This window comes from Lampetra fluviatilis, chromosome 49 (assembly GCF_964198595.1).
Source record: "Lampetra fluviatilis chromosome 49, kcLamFluv1.1, whole genome shotgun sequence".
Classification (NCBI taxonomy): Eukaryota; Metazoa; Chordata; class Hyperoartia; order Petromyzontiformes; family Petromyzontidae; genus Lampetra; species Lampetra fluviatilis.
Genome location: NC_136323.1, coordinates 8,116,449 through 8,137,179, shown reverse-complemented (window position 1 = coordinate 8,137,179; position 20,731 = coordinate 8,116,449). Strand labels below are relative to the sequence as shown.

General features: G+C 43.6%; 1 protein-coding gene across 6 annotated transcripts in view; it reads right to left on the bottom strand.

Annotated features, from left to right (window-relative positions):
• The window catches only part of LOC144948507 (netrin-G2-like), a 176,538-nt gene that overhangs the window by 74,727 nt on the left and 81,080 nt on the right, over positions 1-20,731 (bottom strand). The window contains exon 3 of one of the 6 annotated variants that reach the window (XM_078878047.1): positions 15,884-15,960. The exons of the other annotated variants lie outside the window; for them this stretch is intronic. The gene's annotated coding sequence lies outside the window, so the exon portion shown is untranslated. The remainder of the gene's footprint in view (positions 1-15,883; positions 15,961-20,731) is intronic. 6 annotated transcript variants of the gene reach the window in all.

Sequence of the window (20,731 nt, the reverse complement as noted above, 5' to 3'; positions counted from 1 at the left end):
ACGATCCAGGAGAGATGATGCGACTGGACTCCTTGACGCAGCGATTAACTGGTTGAGATACGATTAGCTCAAACTTTATTTGAAGCTTTCGTGACTGCAGGAATTACTCTTTGGTTCTTTCGGTAAAGTCACGTAGAAAGGAAATAAATTAAATAATAGAGCACGACGTTTCGATTGCAACACAAGCAACCGTCATCAGGTAGAACAGAATTTGAGAGAGAGACAAAACACAGACACGGAGACACACAGACAGACACACGAGCAGAGAGAGACAACACAGAGACACAGAGAGAGAGAGAGACACTGTGTCTGTGTTCTAGATTTGAAGCTTTCGTGACTGCAAGGAATCATATTCTTAGGTTTTTTCGGTAAAGTCACGTAGGTATAACATCAAAATTTATGAAAATAAAATAAAATAAAACAAAAATCACGACGTTTCGGAGGCAACACAAGTCTCCGTCATCAGGTGGGACCGTCACAGCCAGATTAGCAGATTAGCAGCACCGTCACAGCCAGATTAGCAGCTAATCTGGCTGTGACGGTCCCACCTGATGACGGAGACTTGTGTTGCCTCCGAAACGTCGTGATTTTTGTTTTATTTTATTTTATTTTCATTCATTTTGATGTTTTACCTACGTGACTTTACCGAAAAAACCTAAGAATGTGTGTCTGTGTTGTCTCTCTCTGCTCGCTGTGCAGAGCTACAGTGAGGGGAGCATCTAGAAGCAGCCCATGTCGCTGGAGGTCATCGGAGGAGGTGACATGTGGCTGGTTTTTTTGTGAAACCGTGAGACTACAATATCCGACTGACGTGGGAAATCAGTTCATAGAAACTTGAAAATAAGTAGTGTTGTTTTGTTGTGGGCACGGTTGCAATGCCGTTTCATGGTCTACAGGGGCAGCATTTGTGGACTTATGCGGTTTTCCAACACCCAAAAGTGGTGTTAATGCACGCCGTGCATGCTGTCTCCTCCTGTAGCGAAGGAAGCCAGGGACAATTGCAATAACAGACAGAAATTTCCGCAAATAGCGCCCGTCATATTTTTCCAAAACCCGGGACCATATTGTACCTTGCTGGTATCAAAACTCGGAACGTGCAGAAACACTTCACGTCAAACTGACCACAAGGCCCTTCGCACTTAAACCACCTCCCCCCCCCCCCCGTGTAAATAACTCCAGCGGCGGATTTGTGGCTGCGGTTTGAGAAAGCTACAAACTCCGTCTCGGGTTTTCCAAGTCTCAGGTGATACGGCAAAGTCGGATTAACCGGTGACTGAACTGAGCAGGCAGTGCATAACAACGCACCAATCATGGGCTCCCACCCGATCAGTTTCTCCTGGGAAGCTGCAAGGACTGCGTATGCCTGGCTGGGAGATCAAGTGATAATTAAGCCATTGCATTCCAGTTCGTTAATTAATCCGTTCGCGTACATCACCAGAGCCTATGGCAATGCACGGTGGTGGGTGTCTTCTTTGGTGCGTGCATTAACGGTTTGCATCTTCATCCGTCCTCGATTCTCTGCCCTCCTTTTTATCTCGACAAATTGCCCCCTTCAGCTCCTCTAACATTGCCAATGCTTTGGCTTTCCTCTCGGTTATTTCCCCTTCGGTTCTTCTGTTAATGTTCTTAATTCATCAAATGTGTCCAATTCATAGAATGTTGTCCCATCTCGTTCTCCTTCTGGTCACTTCCATTGTACGTTATTTCGTCGATGCCACTAAATATTGTTTTTTTCTCTGTCCAGCACTCGTTGTGTTGTGTACAAAGTACACTTCCTCACTACCCATTTCTGGCTTTATCAAGCTGGAGCCCTGGCTTGCAACCTTAGCTCTCAATACCCAGTTGTGGTATACATGGCTTGGATATCCGTATGCGGAACTAAGTCATGTAACCGACTCACTGGGGGCATAGGTTTACACTTGGGAACACATTGACTTGAAGCTTTTGTGTCTGCAGGAGTTCATATTCTTTGGGTCTTTCTGATGACGATTGCTTGTGTTGCGATCGAAACGTCGTAGTTTCTTCGTAAATATTTTTTGTTCTACGTGACTTTACCGATAGACCCAAATAATAAGAATACTTGGGAACATGTTCACATGCATGCCTGTGTGCGAAATGGACAGATGAACATCTGTTGAACATGATAGTTGTACCATGTCCAGATGTTGCACTGAGTGTGGGTGGTTAATTGGCCAGAGTGAATATATGAAGGTCGGGATGTGTGGCAGTCCAAATACTCGCTGTGGCCGTGTATTATGGTGCACTGGTGAATCAATACAATTTGCAAAACTGTATTACAAACACTGACAAATTAATTTGCATCTCAGCTTCTCCAACGAGTTGAGTTAAAGTCCACGTCGTCTTATCTAATTATTATTCACGAATGTGCTTTTATTAAAAAAGATTACAAAAAGGCAAAAGAAATGGACTCAGCTTGATGAGAGCCAGCGATAGTGCCTGAATGTTAATATCTAAAACGTAGGCTGTCGCGGGTTAGATCGCGTTATTAGTAAGGTTTGTCTCCTAAACAGAACATGCCAATTCGTTACTAGAACAACAACACCGGTGTGTTGGAGAGTAAATCCACAAAATTTCTAATCTGAGTCCGACGTTTCGCCAGTAATTACAACTAGCACCATCAGGCGACGGCCAGATTTGTGGAGAGATCCTTTTGTTTCGTTTCCTTAAATACTAGGATAGATGTGATGTCGTCACTAGTGAGCCCTGAACGTGCGAAGGCCAGTGGGGGAGGGGGCAGCTCACGAATGCATATCAATGACAACGGGTATCCATGGCCCGGTGGGTTATTCATATGGTAATCAACGTCAGTTTTGCATCGAACCTTTGCAAGATGTGTGGGACACATTTCGCACTGAGCACGCGTTGCAACGTGGCCGAGGATCGGTGGCAGCCACTTGGGACCGTGCCCAACCAATCTCCCCCAAACTTACGCCCGGGCATGGCTTTTTCACGCGTGAAATCGCTCCAGTTCCAATGAAGCGATGTGCGCAATTGCATTTGATATCTGCATCAGCGTCTTTTACAGTACGTTGGAACCCACGTGGGCGATTTTCAGCCGCTGTTGGCGAATGGGACGCACGTGTCCCCCGCCTCGTGCCTTTGGACTGAATGAGGTTGAGCATCCTTTGAGACTCCGTTTGCTCCACTGCGTTGCGGTGCCACCTATGAAGCTCCGCGGAGTAAAAGCTTGGTGGCATCCTCGGGCATCACAACTCGGTAATTTGTGGCACTGGCTATCCCCGGAGGGAGGAGGGGAGGGGTGGGGAGGGAGGGGGGAGGGGTGGGTGGGAGGAGGAGGAGGGGAGGAAGGGGTTGCCCAGATCTTCTCCTGGAAAGGTGACAGATGCAATGCCCCCCAAATCCACCACCCACTCCTCGCGGGTGCCTTCCTGTTTAATGATTCTTGGATAGTCCCGTCCGTGCGCCTTTCGCACATGCTGTACGCCTGCTATCATCTCGGCCGAGTTTTTGCCCATTAAAAACCCAACGCGCTCCTCCTCCTCCTCCTGTGACTGCCGCTCCAGGGATCTGTGCCCAGTTTGAGCAGCGGCCTACGCTGAAATGGAATACGCTTGTTGGGGAGTTTGATTTACAAGTCTTCTTTCCTTTCACATCATCCCATGACTGTTGGTAATCCCTCCCCCTCCCTTTCCCCCTCTCTAGCGCCGTCGATAACTTTTTTTTACGTTGAATTTCCCTCAGAACCAAGTTGACTTGAGCGTAGTTTGCAAGCGTACTTTTGCATTGTCAATACATAGAAGGCAGCCATCAAACTCCTGCAGACACCTGCGATGAATGGATGGATGCCTTTGTTATTTGCAATGTAAGCCCTCCACCCTGCCCCCCCCCAACCCACGCCCAGATTAAAAGTTCTGCAAAGCTTCACAGAGTTACAAAGAATAGGTACGTGTAATAAGCATGTGTGTGTTTGACACAAATTGGAAAGATTGCGAGTTCGTCTCTTGGCCAGGAGTCAAAAAGATGAGGAACCATTTGTTAAGAAGACAGCAGTTGGTGTCCGTCAGGAGAGATTAAGCGTGAAGGCACTTCCTCGTATGTGTACGCATTGTGGAAAGGTTTCCGATCACGACAAGCGTTCAGATTTCGGTCCGTTCGTGAGTGTTTTTTGCATTTTCCCCATTTTAATGCAATCGTGCTATCGTCACGAAGTCACAAGATGAAAAATCGCTTTGGATGATCATGCAGGGCAGTATGCAAACGCGCATCAGAGAATGGCCCATGGAAGTTGATTATCGGAGGGCTTTTTCGAGTAACCGTTCAAGTGGCCTTTTAATCATTTGCACCGGAAGGTCATACTTTTCCACACGCCCTCATGTGAGAAAGGTGTTTGTCATATGACAATCAAACCAGTAATACCATTTCAATAGCTGGAATGTATCCAAAGGAAGTACCAAACCCAATGTGATATTTTTTTTACATAGTCATTGGTAACTGAGCTGAGAACATTGGCTCACGTATACCTGGCAACCTGATATAATGTCGGCTCATCCCTCTGACCTGAGCGCCACCTGGCTACCTCAATCATCATTTGTATACCTACTGGCATTGCACGCTGGCTTAGGTAGCGTTACTCTTCACGTCTCTATGCATGAAGAATGTGCAGGTCGGTGCACAATCTGGACACTGATGTTGCCGAGGCCTTCATTGTGAAAGCCAGTATGGATGTTAGCTGTGAACTCCAGATGGAATATTCATCCCTTGGCACGTTGTTCCAGTTCAAGGGATTGGCCATACCACGTCTGTGATTATTTGTCGTATTTAATGTGTTACTCTTGATGGCTTACTCGAAAGGGTAAAATCTGTTGCTGTTTTTAGTTTGATATTACTCGCCAAAAATAAGAAGTAATTAGTCAATTCAATGTTACGTAATCATCAAATTCCTTAGTTGCACATTTAGCCAAGTAAAAAAAACTGGAATATTTTGTACTTAATAATAAATAATGCCATAATGAAAAAAAGTTACATAAAAGTTTATCCTTCATCTAATAAGCAATCTCATAACATGTCCATTGGTGGCTCTGAGCCAATGATTAAAATTCCCTCTTCGCTGGGTATATCGGTCGGATCATAGTGATAATACATTATCTAGAGAAGCATGGATGAATCTTTCGGCTCTTCTTCAGGAGGGTCCTGCATTGGGATGTTTTGTCATTACTTTATTAAATGAGTGCATTGCAAAGTGAGAGGAAACCCGAGTATTTGGAGAAAACCGATGCATGCGAGTGCACAATATGAAGCCCAATGGCTGATAGATGAAGGCCTCCTCATGACATGCCAGTCACGGTGGTTGACCATACTTCACCACGCTGACCATTGCAGGCTGGTGAAGGATTTACTTTTACCGCTCGCAATTTATGTTACCAATGGCTGGGAATCGAACTCGGGTTGCTGGACTCAGAGTTCAGTGCATTAACCATTGCACTAGCAGTATGCACAGATTGATTTGGAAGCAACCACATCTAATCTTACACCTTAACTGCCTCTCTCTCTCTCTCTATGACTCATATAATTGCATCAACACCATCGCTGTTACCCTCCCCAGCCTTTCATCATCATCATCTCAGTGTAAAACAAATGCATTTTCATGGCCATGTTATAATGTGCACATTTCATAAAGGTAAGAGCATGATTATACTTTCTCTAAATGGGTATATTTATTATTTGTTTACACCCATTTGCACAGGAAGAATCAAGGCCATGAATAGTCACTCTCGTCGTTTCAAGGGAATGCATCACCTCCGATTACCAAGGCTAAAACAGACAAGGCTGGTGTTTGGTGTATAATCCTGCAATACCCCTCATTGCATCCAATTTGTGATAAGAGATAATGGTGTAAATGCCAGTCTTCTGCGTTTCTAAGCTTCGCATATGGAAAACAATTATTTCCATTTCAGACGTTGGCTCTGCAGCAAGCTATCAATGCGATTTACGGAACCCAATTCAGCATAACAGGGTTTGTAATATTGCTCGTGTTAATCCAACCAAACGTTTTGACCACTGGCAATTAAGTAGGATAGAATTATATGAGTCAATGGGGGAAATTTCACATCACTATGACAGTGATCAGTCTCTATAGTTTGCAACCACCTTTACTGGAGTAAAACGTACATCCCAGCATTATTGCATTTATTTGTCAATACAAAAAAATATACGATGACAAAAAGAATCGCGTTAAATTTACCAAGCACTCAATTTACGCGTTTCACTTGGCCCATAAAAAAATAAACGTGTTTTCGTTCAAATTCAAGTTTCGTTCATTCCACACGGAGAGACCGATACCAACTTCGCACTGCCCTCTTCGCTTCCGCGGCGCCCGACGGCCGAATCAATGCGGTGAGAATTAGACTCGCCGGCCAAACCCTGCCGAATCGGGCCCTCCCACCACTAAAGCCTTGCTCACGTGCCCTTGGAGTTCCCTAAGTGGCCGCCCCTCTTATTCTTTTTATCATCGCCGCTGCGCGCGCGTGTGCGTTGAGTGCCCGGTACAAGTTGCTCGGCACCGTTCGTTTCTGCTGTGGTCCCTTTCGACCAAGCCCGCCCCGTGTCTCCTCTATTGATTGCGGCTCCAATGCTTTCAGCACCCTCATCGATTTTATTAAGCTAAAAACTGCACTCGCTTTTTTTGTTGTTGTTGCCGCCCTGGTGCACACCGAAGCAAAAATATTGGCGGGCTTCTGCCAGTATTGAGCCGGATTGATTTGCACGATACATATTTAAGTAACGCTAAAAGGGGCGCAGATTCACTTCGCAGATTCGCGGCTCACGAACGCGTCTGCGTGGCCAGCGTTTGAGAATGTTATTTAAATGAAAATTCTTGCTTTTTATGAATATTCTGCCACGTGTAAAATGATCGCACGCCCATGCACGGATATGTTGAAGATCAAATGATCTCGGCCAGAGTGCTTGTTGATTCTGATCCAAATATCACCTTCTATATTTTTTAGGAATCATTAAAAATGATCATTTTGTTATGCTGAAACAGCCAAGTGACAGCACAGCAGCTGGTGCATGGCCTCTGACTGGCTCTGTTTTGAATGGGTCTGCCTCATGAAGGACATTTTAAAAGTTGCCTTCCTCTGAGCTTTGGACGATATCCATTAGCGCTTTGAAGTTGCAAGTTAAGCTACCCCAGCTAAATTAGTTGGCGGTGGTAGCGAGAGAGTGGGAAGTGCTAAAATCCTGTAAAAGTTTCACACAGGATCATTAAAAGAAATGGCACATTTCTGAAGCTTTCAACACAAAATGTTGTAAATTGGGAAACTGTGCTCTGCGTTTGCCTATGAAGTGCGGTGTACTCTTTTATTTCCGGTAAAGTCACGTGGGTAAAAAAATAAAATAAATTAAATCACGACGTTTCGGAGGCAACACAAGCTTCCGTCTTCAGGTGGAACCGTCACAGCAAAATTACTGAAGACGGAAGCTTGTGTTGCCTCCAAAACGTCGTGATTTAATTTATTTTAAATTTTTACCTACGTGACTTTACCGAAAAAACCTAAGAGTATGAATCCTTGCAGTCACGAAAACTTCAAATCTCGAAGTGCGGTGTGTTTTTATTGAGAGAGAGTTTGAAGGACCCACTCTAATTGGAATTGTTTGGTGTGTGCGCACCACCATACGAATCTGATTTGGTAACAGGTCCTGGTCACCTTTACCGGTCGCAGGATCTCAGCAGTGTCAGCTCGGCAATTTGACCTGAGAGCTATCTGAATATTATGCTTTTTTTATTTCCACTCAGACCCTGTCAGCCTTTTTGTGCTCATCTCTTTTACAACGCTAACTTGCTGGTGATTCATATCATAGTTTGGGTCATCTCGATAGGTTAACGATGACATTCAATCAATCATTGTTAACATTTCTCACTTCACATTAATAATGACTACCTCCACACTTCACGTGAACGAACAATTGCATTAAGGTCCAAGACTGATAACACTCTATGTAATAATAACAGACATTTAGTTTACAATCTAAAAAAGCAACGTACCACAGGCAATATAATTAAAAACGAACTAAACCGTGTACTATAATTAAGACTAATGACTGAAATCAAGCAATAAGAAAGTGAAAGCAGATACCCATTCATGTTACAGATGCAGTGAGGAGATAGGTGTTTAATAAATACTAAAATTGTATAATCTATCTGCATGTCTGTATGCGTTTGAACAACTCTCATTCGCATAATGATTTCTGAAAGCATTGCATATTTAAAATAAACATCTGGTAATGAGGTCAGAAGTTACATTAGTATTAAAACATTATTTCGTATATATTTATTTTTCCTATGTATATTTGTGAGTCACATACTATCGATTGTTCCTGTGAAGCGTGCAAGTATATGAACAAATTAAAACAACACATTTGTGCGTGATAGTTCACCATTTACCATTTTGGAAAGTTCAAAAATTTCATTCTCGTTTTTTTGTAAATGACCCGTTTCTCGTTTCTGCCAATATGCCAAATCCTAAACCCTATCCCCATTTAGTATTTTGATTAGGTTGGAATATTTATGGTGATGTGAAACACCAAGCCCAGGATGGGGCTTTCATTCATTTTTATTAAATCCGGCCTCAAAGGCACATTGTCAATTCCTAAAACACAGTTGCTAACCTTTGTCTGAAGGTATAAAATGTGTATGTGTGTGCGTGCGTGTGATGTTACACTCACAATGACTGAGCTCTTTCGCACTGGCGCAGGTGTGTGACCACTGATGTTAAATGTCATATGGGTACAAATTCAATTAAGGTAGGCCATTGTGCAGTTGCTTATGATGGAGGTACTATCACATATTGAATTAACCCTTTTCCTGCCTGGCTATGCCAAATCGATTCAATCTGCTTGAGTTCGTTTACAGGCACATTTAAAGGGACAATACCGCGCAGTTTTTATCTTTTCTTAAACGTCCCGTTCTGAATATACATCCGTAGGCGTGAATGTCTTCGTTCGGAACAGATGGCACGTTACATTTTGAACGGTTGCGCTCACTCACACAATTTGCTGCTGATTCGTGGATTAAAATTCGCGAGGTTTGTTATAAAATCCGCGCAGGTGTGTCAGAAGTGGCGCTCGAATTATCTGACAACAAGCCTGAAGGAAATTATTCTTGTCCATCAAAACTCATACTAATTAATGCAAATAAAAACGAGTGCATATATGAAGCTGACTTTTGTTTATCTTCAAAGAGGACCCACCCCTCCTGTGATGTATGCATGGTACGCAACTTTAGCATGGCAGGAATGAAGCGTCAACAGTTAAAACAAAAATAGAGAAATTTCAGTTCTCCTCCCGCTATCCTGCCGATGCTCTGCTCCGTTCTCTGTGATTGGCTCTTGCTCAGTGTGAATATTAAACTTGGAGATTAGTGGCGCCTGGAGGATTAGACTCTGAGCCGATCCCAAATCCCGCGCCTTAATGCTCGATATTGCATTCAAATGAGAGGCATGAAATTTGCTTTGGCAATGACAGACTTAGGTGTCTCCAACCACCGTGGCCTTAGCAAGCTGGAACAAAACAAAAAAGCTTAAGACAGAATCGTGTTTCACACACGAATAAAAGAAAAAAAGTTCAAATTATTCTGATGGCAATGACGGTGATAATGCGTTCATTGTTGTGTTGGTCTGGTTTATGTTTGCGTATTTGCAACAAGAAATGTTGATTTTTTTACGTTCAAACTGGATGTAACTTTCCTCGGCGTGCGCTAACTTGAACGTATGTCTCTGATATGCATGAAACTCAGAAGCGTGCAAACACAAGCCGTCTCGGTTTTAAGGTCGCCGTAATGAAATATCGCTCTGAAACTTTTAAAGCTTGCGCTCTGGTCGGGAGTAGGAAGCTTTACGTTTGCAGTGCGGTAAAAAAAATACTGAAAATTACAAGTTTTTTTCATCACCATTGGGCATTGTTCATGAACTAACAAAATCTATGCTACGCACTCTTTGCGTTTGTGTGTTTAGGATTGTGCAGCGCCGTATATGTGCGCTGGGTATGCGCATGATGCACATGTCAACCTATACCGCATTTCTGTAAGCCACACGACTTCCAGTGTGCAGTCTGGTCGCCTCCCCCGGCATCACCACGTTTTCATGATTTTAATCAACTCGACTTGGCAAAATTTTGACTTTCGTGACTGCAGGAATTAATATCCTTTGGTTCTTTCGGTAAAGTCACGTAGATAGAAAAATAATAATAAAAAATAAAGTGAATATTTTTTTTTATAAACAACAAAAAAACACTAATGTAGTCTGTACCCTGGTTCTAAATCGGAGTGTACTGGCAGTCTATAATGTTTACTGTAGCCTGGTTGTTAAGTTTGGTGAGTGTACTGGCAGTCTATAATGTAGACTGTAGCCTGGTTATTGAGCTGGGTGAGTGTACTCACAGTCTATAATGGAGACTGTAGCCTGGTTTTCAAGCTGGTGAGCGTATTGGCAGTCTATAATGTAGACTGTAGCAATGGTCCTTAACCTGAGTGAGCGTACTGGCAGTCTGCAATGTAGACTTATTATTGGTTGTTTCCGTAATTTAAATATAAGAAAAATATTATTAAAATAAATATATATAAAATACGAACAAAAACTACGATATTTCGATCACAACACAAGCGGTTGTCATCAGGAAAAGGGGGGTTAGCCTCTAAAGGCAAACTGTTTATAAAAGTTTAGAGATGGGCGTAGCCCAAGTGTGTCAGCAGCATGGGCGGGGCAGCTAATGTTAATGTAGGAGAAAGCAACGACAACGCAGCGGGTCTACACCAATCAAAGGGCCGCCAGGCAATCATTGCACCTCGCTCCACATACCCACACTGCTGACGGTGGAGGTTGACAAGAAAACACAAATCAAGTCATGACCCAAAGTGGTTGATGACATCTTTCTAATGATTGCTGATTTTATAATCACCCTCTCGGTTGAAATTGTGTCTGTGTCTGTATATATGGATGGCTTCATGAACGAATCTTTGTTGATAGCCAGTAGGCTTGCAAAGTACCATCGTCTTAGAGAAATAAATTTCGTGTGAACCATCCGCATTAAAATAATGATCAGCCACGGCAGAAGTATTTGTCCTACCGTGTTTGAAATCTGCCTTATGCTCAAGAACACGGTCCGAGACATGTCGCTTAGTTTCCACAATGTCACTGCTTCCGCAGACACAGCTTAGTTTGTAGACGCCGGGATATTTCATGTCAGGAACCTTGTCCTTCACAGATGGGATCAGATCACGAATTTTATATACTGTGTTAAATCGGACCTGGAACTTGTGTTTGTTCATGATTTTGGAAATCTTTTTGGTTACCCCTGCTTTTTATGGAAAGGTAATGGTTTTGATTGGATCTTCAGATGGCTCCTTCCTCATGTTTGGGGTGATGGCTTTGCGAATTGTGTAGACAAAATATCCATTCGCCCTGAGAGCTTGGTGTACGTGTTTGTTTGCAATCATTGAAGATTTGGTCCAGCAAGGATTGAATGCTGATGTACCGGCCCTGGTGAGACACTGCCTCACCAATACATACCTCGTGTTTTGTTTTCGTTTTTATATTTATTTATTTTAGTTATATTTTTCTTATATTTAAATAACTGAAAGAACCAAGAATAAGTCTACATTATAGATTGCCAGTACACTCACCAAACTTAACCAGGCTACAGTCTACATTATAGACTGCCAGCACACTCACTCCGATTAAGAACCAGGCTACATTCGTCATGAGTGGTTTTTTGTTGTTTATTATTTTTCTTTTATTTTTATTATTCTATTCACTTTCTTTTTTATTTTAATTTTTCTATCTAAGTGCATTTACCGAAAGAACCAAAGAATATAGACTTGGCTGCCATCTCGAGCTGAGGCTTTAATTCTCTGGCCCAACATCACTTGAACACAGCTGGCCTGAATTCCCCATTGTTAGATTTCAGCGTGAGCAGAAATACTTCGAAAACGAAACTAAACGAATTTTATTTTGCCAACTAAAGCCCACTGATTTATTAGCTCTTTTTTTCAGAAGCGATTTGCCCACCAATGATAGCTCAACGAAGTGGCTTATCATGTGGAAATTTACAGTAGCCGAATTATCTAAACGCACGTTTCTAAATGTGGAGGGAAAAACCAGAGGACCCGGAGAATAATCCACGCGACCACGGGGAGAGAGAGACATGCAAACTCCAAATATACAGCAGGCATCAAGGTCAGGATCGAACCCACGACCTCCTCCATACCAGGCGAGGTAGTTGACATCTCGCCACCGTGGCGCCCCAAATAGCTGTCAGTTAAAAATGTTGTAGGCAATACAAATGAAGGTTTAACGTTAGATTTCATTTTACATTAAATTTTTGTCAGCAACATGGATTTCACCTGTCGATATTTAACTATAACTCTACGCCACCTGACAGAGCCAATCAAATCAAGTTGTCATGTGGCCAAACATGTACTTTTATTTAGTTTATTTTACCAAAACTGGAAATGTTGATAAGCAAGGAAAATCATCTGGTGTTAATCATCCAGAGCTGAGATCGCACGCGATCGGAACCCATGTTAACCCCTAATGATGCTGCATCTAATCTCCCGAGAAATGTCGTTAATATAAATTTGTCCAAAAAATGTTGGCCTTTCAACATGATGGTTTTGCCGATAAATTAACTCAATTTGCATATTTGGCCACACTGATGACTTTCATTTTGATTGACGCTATCAGATGGTGTGGGGGGTTACGGTTAAACATTATCATGATACACACAATTATCTAACCCAAATGTAACTTATTTGGGGGGGGGGTCGAACGTTGCTCACGTGAAAGCTCAGTGTTTCATTAATATTGACCTTCATGTGAGCAGTTTGCAACCAGATGACCCCATACCCCCCCCCACACACTCTTGATTCAGTACCTGCAGTGAAATACTGTGGCGGGTGGGAGGCCGAAAGAGCGGGAAGGAACTCATCTAGAACATCTAGAGATGGGGCCCGGGGGAGTGGAGAGAAGGGTAGAAAATAAGAAAAAAGTAAAAAAAATAAAGCCGCTTGGAGGTTTTTTATTTTCAGGGTGGCTGGGTTACCCCCCCCCTTTCTTTTCCCTAATTACCCCCCCACCCCTCCACCGCCCCCCTCTCCGTGTCAGAGGTACACCTCCTCCTCCCCCCTCTTATGACGCCCCACGGAAGACATCCACAGACCTCGTAGAACTTACATGCTATCCTGACCACACGTCGGCTCATACAGAAGCGTCGGTTGGACCCTCGGCACCGATGCATGTGTGTAGAATGTGAACACCGCGATGCGTTGCAACGGGCCCGTGAGTTGTTTCGTTGTAAAAAAAAAAAACCTTTGACCTTCATGTGGTCACCAGAAGAGATTAAAGAAAGAATGAAAAAAGTGTACAGGTGCGCCAGAAACACTCCCCCATCCCCCCCGTACTGGAAAAAATAGCTTCATAGTTCATCGGATTCTTCCAGTCTAAATAAATAATGGGTCTGATTCTGGTATAACAGGTCGACGTCGCGGGCAATGGTCGAACAAAGGGTCAAATGCCTAAAACGTCACCAAATGTATCTATTTTTTTTTGTTATTTTCGGGCCAGAGTATCAATGACGACTGTGTTGAGTTTGTCGTTGTTGTTATCTGTGCTTGTACACCACTGCCAATACAGCGTCACCAATTAGGTCGTTCGATTCCCAGAATCACAGGCAGATGTACGATGGGGAAAAATACAAACTAGACGCTCTTTCTTCCATCATAAAACCTAAGATCAGGGTACGTAAGTTATATATATTTTTTACTTGATTATATTAATGTGTTTTCTATATGTGCAAAGCAGTTCTTATTTCACCGCAATCTCTTTTTTGACCTCATTTCAATTTTAAAATATGTATCCTGGACGCTATGATAGAAATGAATGATTCGATAGTTAATGAAATGATCACGCACTAATTTAGACTTGAACAATCACTCAAGGCTGGAATTAATAGACGTCAGATGTACCATTAGGGGGAAAGAAAGGCCCAAGTATAAGAGAGCTCCGCTGTGAAAGCGGTCTCATTTATTTATTTTCTCACGAACTGCCATCTGATCATTTCTGCAGCGAAAAAGAAAATAGAAAAATCCTTCCATTTTTCTTTCCATCTGCAGGATTAGAAGTTTTGACAGCGGCAAACCTTATCATATTTTTGATGGCACGATCATCAGATCAGCACGGAGACCAAACTCTGTTGATGTGATTATGACGGGCAAGGCAGTGCCATCTTCCAGCAGACGTTGAAGGTGAGCCTATGCCCGTAGCTGGTGGGGATTGTATATGCACGCGATGGTATTTCGAAATGTCTCACTCACCAAAGCACTTCGTTCCTTCATCATATATATATACCGCATCAATTGCTCCCCGCATCATCATCATCAGCACCTTCATCATAACACCTCAACTGTCCAGAGACATGCATGCAGCTCTTTGCGTCGGTTATTAATGTCTCATTTTTTTTTCGTCTGTCTATTTTGGTAAAACTGTAAAGCCTGATAAATCCGTTAAGCCATACCCTGTCCATCGTAAGGTCACAGAGGCCTATTTATTTTTAAATTGGGCCTCCATGGGTTACAGATGAATCCACTTACGTAATCTCATTGAGTGTTTGCCTGAGAGTGTTGCACGTGCGTAGATGCACGATTTATTTTCCTCTACCAATCGCCGTTGCAGTCCAATAGAGCTTTGTGTAACTGGAAATACAGAAAGTTTGACCGATGTGAGTATTGGCTGTGGAGCGTATTGGGAAAAAAAAACCATTTAGAATTATTTCGGCAGTTAACAAATGTAACTTTGTTCGAACGGCTGCCATTTCAGAAAGCTCATTGAACACACACAAACAACTCCAATGTTGTTGGCCATTGATACACTTCCATTTCATGTTCACTTACTCTTTGGTTCTTTCGGTAAAGTCACGTAGATACAAAATGAATAGATCACGACGTTTCGATCGCAACACAAGCAACCGTCATCAGGTGAAACAAACACAGCAGAAGAATTGCTGACGTAGGATGCTTCTACCCACGTGACTTTACCGAAAGAATCAAAGAGTATGGATCCCTGCAGTCACGAAAGCTTCAAATCAAGATTCATGTTCACTTGTTCATTCGTTATTACTTCATTTCGGCATTCGCAGTGAGGACAGTAAATTCCCGCCGAATGGCTTCTCTCCCTTTATAGCGAGGGCTTATTTCGGTGTGCTGAGCGGTGGCAGACATTATTGCTCGGAAGTGCGTGTAATGTTGTATTCACCTCAAGAGCATTTCATTATCGGTGAGTTGACGGAAATAGAGAAAGTGACCGTAATCACTCGGAGTGCGCTCCATTCTCATCGGGTCTTGAGATGCTAAGCAGGGTCCCACTTGGATATTGTTTCGATGGGCGTCCACTGTGCATAAACACAGGTATTGTAGGCTGCTGCGAGGGCTACGTTATGAGTGAAGAGCAGGGCAGGGCAACCCGTTGTGGTACGATACTTCTATGCTCCAACATCCCGTGCTTCAATAATTTGCACTTTGACCAGCATGGCAAAGAGTGGTAAAATCGCCTCTCGGACCTGCTCGGCGTGGTGAGGCCCTCTTCCAGTATTGGATTGACCAAAATGGCTGCAAGGTTAGGCATGCACACCGCACTTGCACACACGTGTACTAAACGGCCAATATATTTTTAGTAATTTTATTTATGAAAAAACAAAAAGGAAATGTCACCATTTATTCCACTGTTGCAGCCAATGTGGAAATGCAAGCGCCGCGTGCCGCGTGAGCCTCGCAACGTTTGCATGCGCAACGTGAGCTGCGAGCGCTCGGTAAGAACTTTGTAAATAAATCAGTATAGCGTGTTTGTGCACTCACTTGCAAGCAGACGAGGCTAAGCGATGTGGGCCTTGACTGAGAAGAGCCGCGTGAAGGCCACACAGCCTCCGTCCTTCCTTCAGGTTTGTCGACAAAAAATACAAGTGGTATAAGGAACATAAGGGGCACATTAGGGGCTCAGCCTTATTATCATAATGAGAATAGATGGGACACTTCTGTGCTGTGTTATTAAACAGCCTTTACCAAAAAAAGCAGGTGTATTGAGCCTGTAATGACTAACTAGGGTCGTGAATGAAATAAATGCCAGGTTATTAAGTCATTCAGATAATTTGGCCAAACATGATTAATTCAAGTGCGAACATAATTTATCTGACAGTGGGCAAGGTGTCTTGGGATCTAAAGATATTGCTTCTTCTGAGCGTTTTCAATGTGCAATTTCTAAAATGTTTCCATAATTTTAAAATATTGCTGGTTAAAAAAGAAAGATAATTGAATGAAATACAGGCACCTTTACATGGTATGACTTGTGAATAAAACACGTGGGACCTCAAGCGTTTATAGGATTAATTTTGGCTTGACTTGAATTTCAGGGTATTAATATTCAGTTTTTCCCCCCCTCAATTATTCGAACTCATTTTTACAAAACTGGACATAAAATGAAAGGTCACGTGACTTTAAAATGAATATATTCTGTTGGAAATTTAATTGTTTAAGTCACTAAGTGGAGAAAAAAACATACAGTTGAGAGGGAGGCATCTTCGTGTTTCATATAGCACAGGACGGGCTATATATAATTCATGAGGTGTTTTCCATGTTGCGTTCTGTGACCTTGGACTCTCAGATTATAAAATAATAAAAATCTGGTTACAGTCAGCCATGGCGCCTTCTTAAATCGGAGCAGCAGTGCCACTTCTCTAATCCATCTCATCCTTGTTGTGGCTGAGCCTGGAACGTTGCCAGTGTCTGGAATGAATACTCACGCCCTCACCAGCAACACACCCAAACATAACATTGCAGACAAAAGACAAAGATCCCCCATGTAGCGTTAACAGTTGGTTGGGCAAGTGCTGTAAGCGAGCACCTATGAAGCCCAGCACGGCACACGGGGGGTTGGTGGGCAAGACAATGCCCGGTCGCCTTTGTCTCCCCAGTGGCGATATTTACACACCGCACCAGGTACTCATTTGAGGTGTTGGCCATCAGCTTGAATTGAACTCAGGTGATCGGGTTTCTCGTGCAACACGCTAACCACTGTGCCTCTGTTCCCCTATGATATTGGTTTTAAAAGTACTATTTTTATTTTACCAGGTGAGGCCGAATGAGCTATGTAGCTCTTCTTCAGAAGTCAACTGGCCACAAATGATAGCTCAACGAAGTGGCTAATCATGTGGAAATGTATTGCAGCCAAATAAACGCGTGTTGATTCTAAATGTGGAGGGTAAAACCGGAGGACCCGGAGAAAATCCATTCCACCACGGGGAGAACATGCAAACTCCAAATATACAGGCGTGAGAGTTGGGATCGAACACACGACCTTCTGTACTCCAGGCGAGGTAGTTAACATCTCGTCACCAAGATGTTGTGTGTATACCCAAACCCTCCATGATAATACATTTTAGTTTGTTCTACAATCATGGCTGAAGGTAAAATTGCAGTCCTGCAAGTACAAACTCGAGCCACTGATGATAGAAGGGCCTCCACTAGAAGGAGCTCTAGGCAGCCCCCTCGAGAGAGGGTGCTTAGGCCTAATTCTTCCATGCTGGGCAGACATTTTTGAAGAGGTGTGAGTAACCACACTTCACCCCACTGCACGCGACCAACCGATTGACCAATTGGTATACCCATTTGTACTGCTGATTGGACAGAGTCGGGGGCAGGGATTTTCGAAAAACTTTCGACGACTGCATCCGGGAGATCAAACCGGCGATCTCTGAAGTGCAAGTCCAGCGTGCCAATCGTCACACCATGGCGGCGTACTCTGCAGTTGGTATCGAACGATATTCCTTCTGTTGACATGTCATCTCTGCCATGTCACACATTATTTGCACTGCTTTAAAGGAGTAAATGGTGTTCATGAATGTGTGAAACGCGCAACGAAGGCAACATAAGCGGCACCTCCGTGCCTCTGACATTTAATTATCACAATTAAAAATACACGATCATAACATGCCCATGGCTGATGATTTCTGACGATAACGTTAATGATGATTACAATGTACTGATATTGAATATTTATCCCTTTAAATATTCGGGTGAATGTTTTGACCATTTGTACCGCATACATATATTATTTGTATTTTTGTTGCACTGAATGTGTATACCGTGCATTTTCACCACTGTGTTCTCTTGCAAAAGAGACTGTTCTCACAAGGGACCTTCTCTCTTCCCAAAATAATGTCCATTATGTTCAATAAACAAATGAAGATGTTTACTGCAGGAACACAACTAGAAAACACAGCAGAGTTTGGATACCTGGGACGATTAATCATTGAAGGCAGAAAGGGATCAGATTAAAAACGAACCATACCACGGTCCTTAAAGAAACATTGCAGTGTACGTTCTACACTTGCTCGGCTAAGATCCTCCCCAAGTTGTTGTCCCCCGTCTCTCACGATCTTGAGACGCAACGATTTGTCTAGCGCCTGCGCAAAAGGAGATTTCATCGATTCGTATCCACGGCCGACGTACTCTTGAGCATTGCCTCTTCGTTTGCTGCCACTCCATCGTTCGGCGTTAATCACTGGCCATCATCCGTGCCAGTCACGTGGCCTGCCCAAGCCCACCAAACCTTTTCTTAACAGTTCTACATGATGTCTCCAACTTGCGCGTGTTTTCTAATCCAGTGAAATTCCACGTGTACGCCTCTTCACAAAAGTTAGCTTTTGTTCCAATTTATTTAGTCAATATCAAGTTTTCTGACCGATATGTCATCGGAGATATTAATACATATACTCTTATTCATGATTTTATGGGGTTTTTTTCTCTCTCTCAGTGTTTAGCATCCAGTCAGCAAATAGCATTGCATATTAAAATAACTCTGGTCATAAAGTATAAATATATATTGGCAGAGCTGCACCATCCCGGAATGGCAGGCTGTCCATAGGTTTAAAATATGCATAGCGCATTAGTGGAGCATAACGCAAACAAATGGCTACTTTAGAAGAACAGTAAGCATTCAAGAATGATGCTGTTCAACTCCGCAAGAAGCATGAGAAGCGCCTCGAGATTTTCGACCAGAAACGGGCGACTCTGCAGAAAAGTCCCTGCTTTGATGGCAGAATGTTGGATTCGTTGAAATACACTTTGACCGCACGTATACATCTCACTCGCGCATTGCGGGGCCGCGTCTGTGGCCTGGGCCCCGTGCTCGCGTTGTATTTTTTTTGTGTGCTGCCGTTGCCATCTCTCAGGCTGTATCTTGGCTACGCTCGCTTCGACCCGGGCCCGGCTCATGTTTATTTCAGCTCAGGCGCTCGCTGCCCATTATTGAGCGTCGAGTCCTGCCAAATTGAGCGAGACTGCGAAATGTTGTCCAATTACGATGCCCGTCATTAGCAGCCTCGAAAAACGGGGCCCTGACATCGCCATCGCGGCTTCCTCCGTCGCGACAGCCCGAAAGTCGTTCGAGCTGGAAAGAACCTCGCTTTTTTTTACCACTTTGCAAATTTGTCACATTTTATTTTGTTCTTACTGCTTTGGTACCATTCGCTGTGATCCTGTGGACTCGTGCTGAAGCTCATACTTTTGAAGTGGCGACCATAATGCTGCTGCCACGGGACTGCGTAGTTTTGTTTCGTGATTGTTCTGTGGCTCTGCCGCGTAATTCCAAGTTGCACGGCATGCTACAGCGTGCACCTCTCCACAATTATTCGTGCTCTTTCCAGCCTTTGTTCCCTTTTCTGTGTCAATGTCCAAGCAGTCGCCCACCAGCAATGACGAAGGGCAGAGGAGCCACGCTCACAACAAAGAGCGGAGCGCCGGGCGGCTAAACGGCATAGAGTTGGCACAGTGGCGAGCACAGTTGGTGCATCAGCCAGTCATCTCAGTCAGTCAACCCACAGCACCTGGGTCTGTTCCATGCCTTCCTGCCACTTGACAAGGCCTCAAAGTGCACCTAGCATGGCACAAGCGCCGTGGTGGTGACGTCACCGCCACTTCGTGTTGAACAGCGGTGGTTGCTGTTGTTGTTGATCCAAATGTCATAACGTATATATTCATGATTTAATGATTCCGGTTAATCGTATTAATTCTGGTACTGTGACAGTAATGATGACTGGGAAGTCGAATAACACGCAGCACGGCCCGCAGATGCATCGGAGAGCCGTGCAGCATCGCAACAACTGCACGGGCATTCTACATAATCTCACGATGGCAGCGTCATGGGCAGTGATTAAATAGAGCGAGTTGCGGCGTGAGTCACTGAATTGCGCGCCAAGTGTGAGAATTAATTACAATTAGAGTACAAGTGCGTAACGAGAAGCTGCGCAACGCAAAACAAAAAGGCAAAAAGTGTGAATCGCACATTTGTGGACGAATAAGGTGTGATCGCCAGTGTTCTTGTTAGGGGCGCGCGTTCGAGAAAGAAGAGACGGCAAAAGTCACCAAATGCACTCGGTTAATAACACTTTGTGTACATTACACATTCAGGCCCAGCACACAGAATGTAATTATTATAATCCCACCGCTATATATTTTGCTGTCTCAATGCAATCCAAGGCCGGCCGCAAGTGGAATTACTCCTCGAGTAATTTTACTCGCCGAGTTTCTGTAAACTAATTTCAATGTCAAAAAATGCCCGCGCCCAAAATGACCTATTTTCGACACGCCGTTGTATCGCTGGAGATGAATCATACACAAGGCTTCCGCCTCTCCTCGTTTGAAAGCATA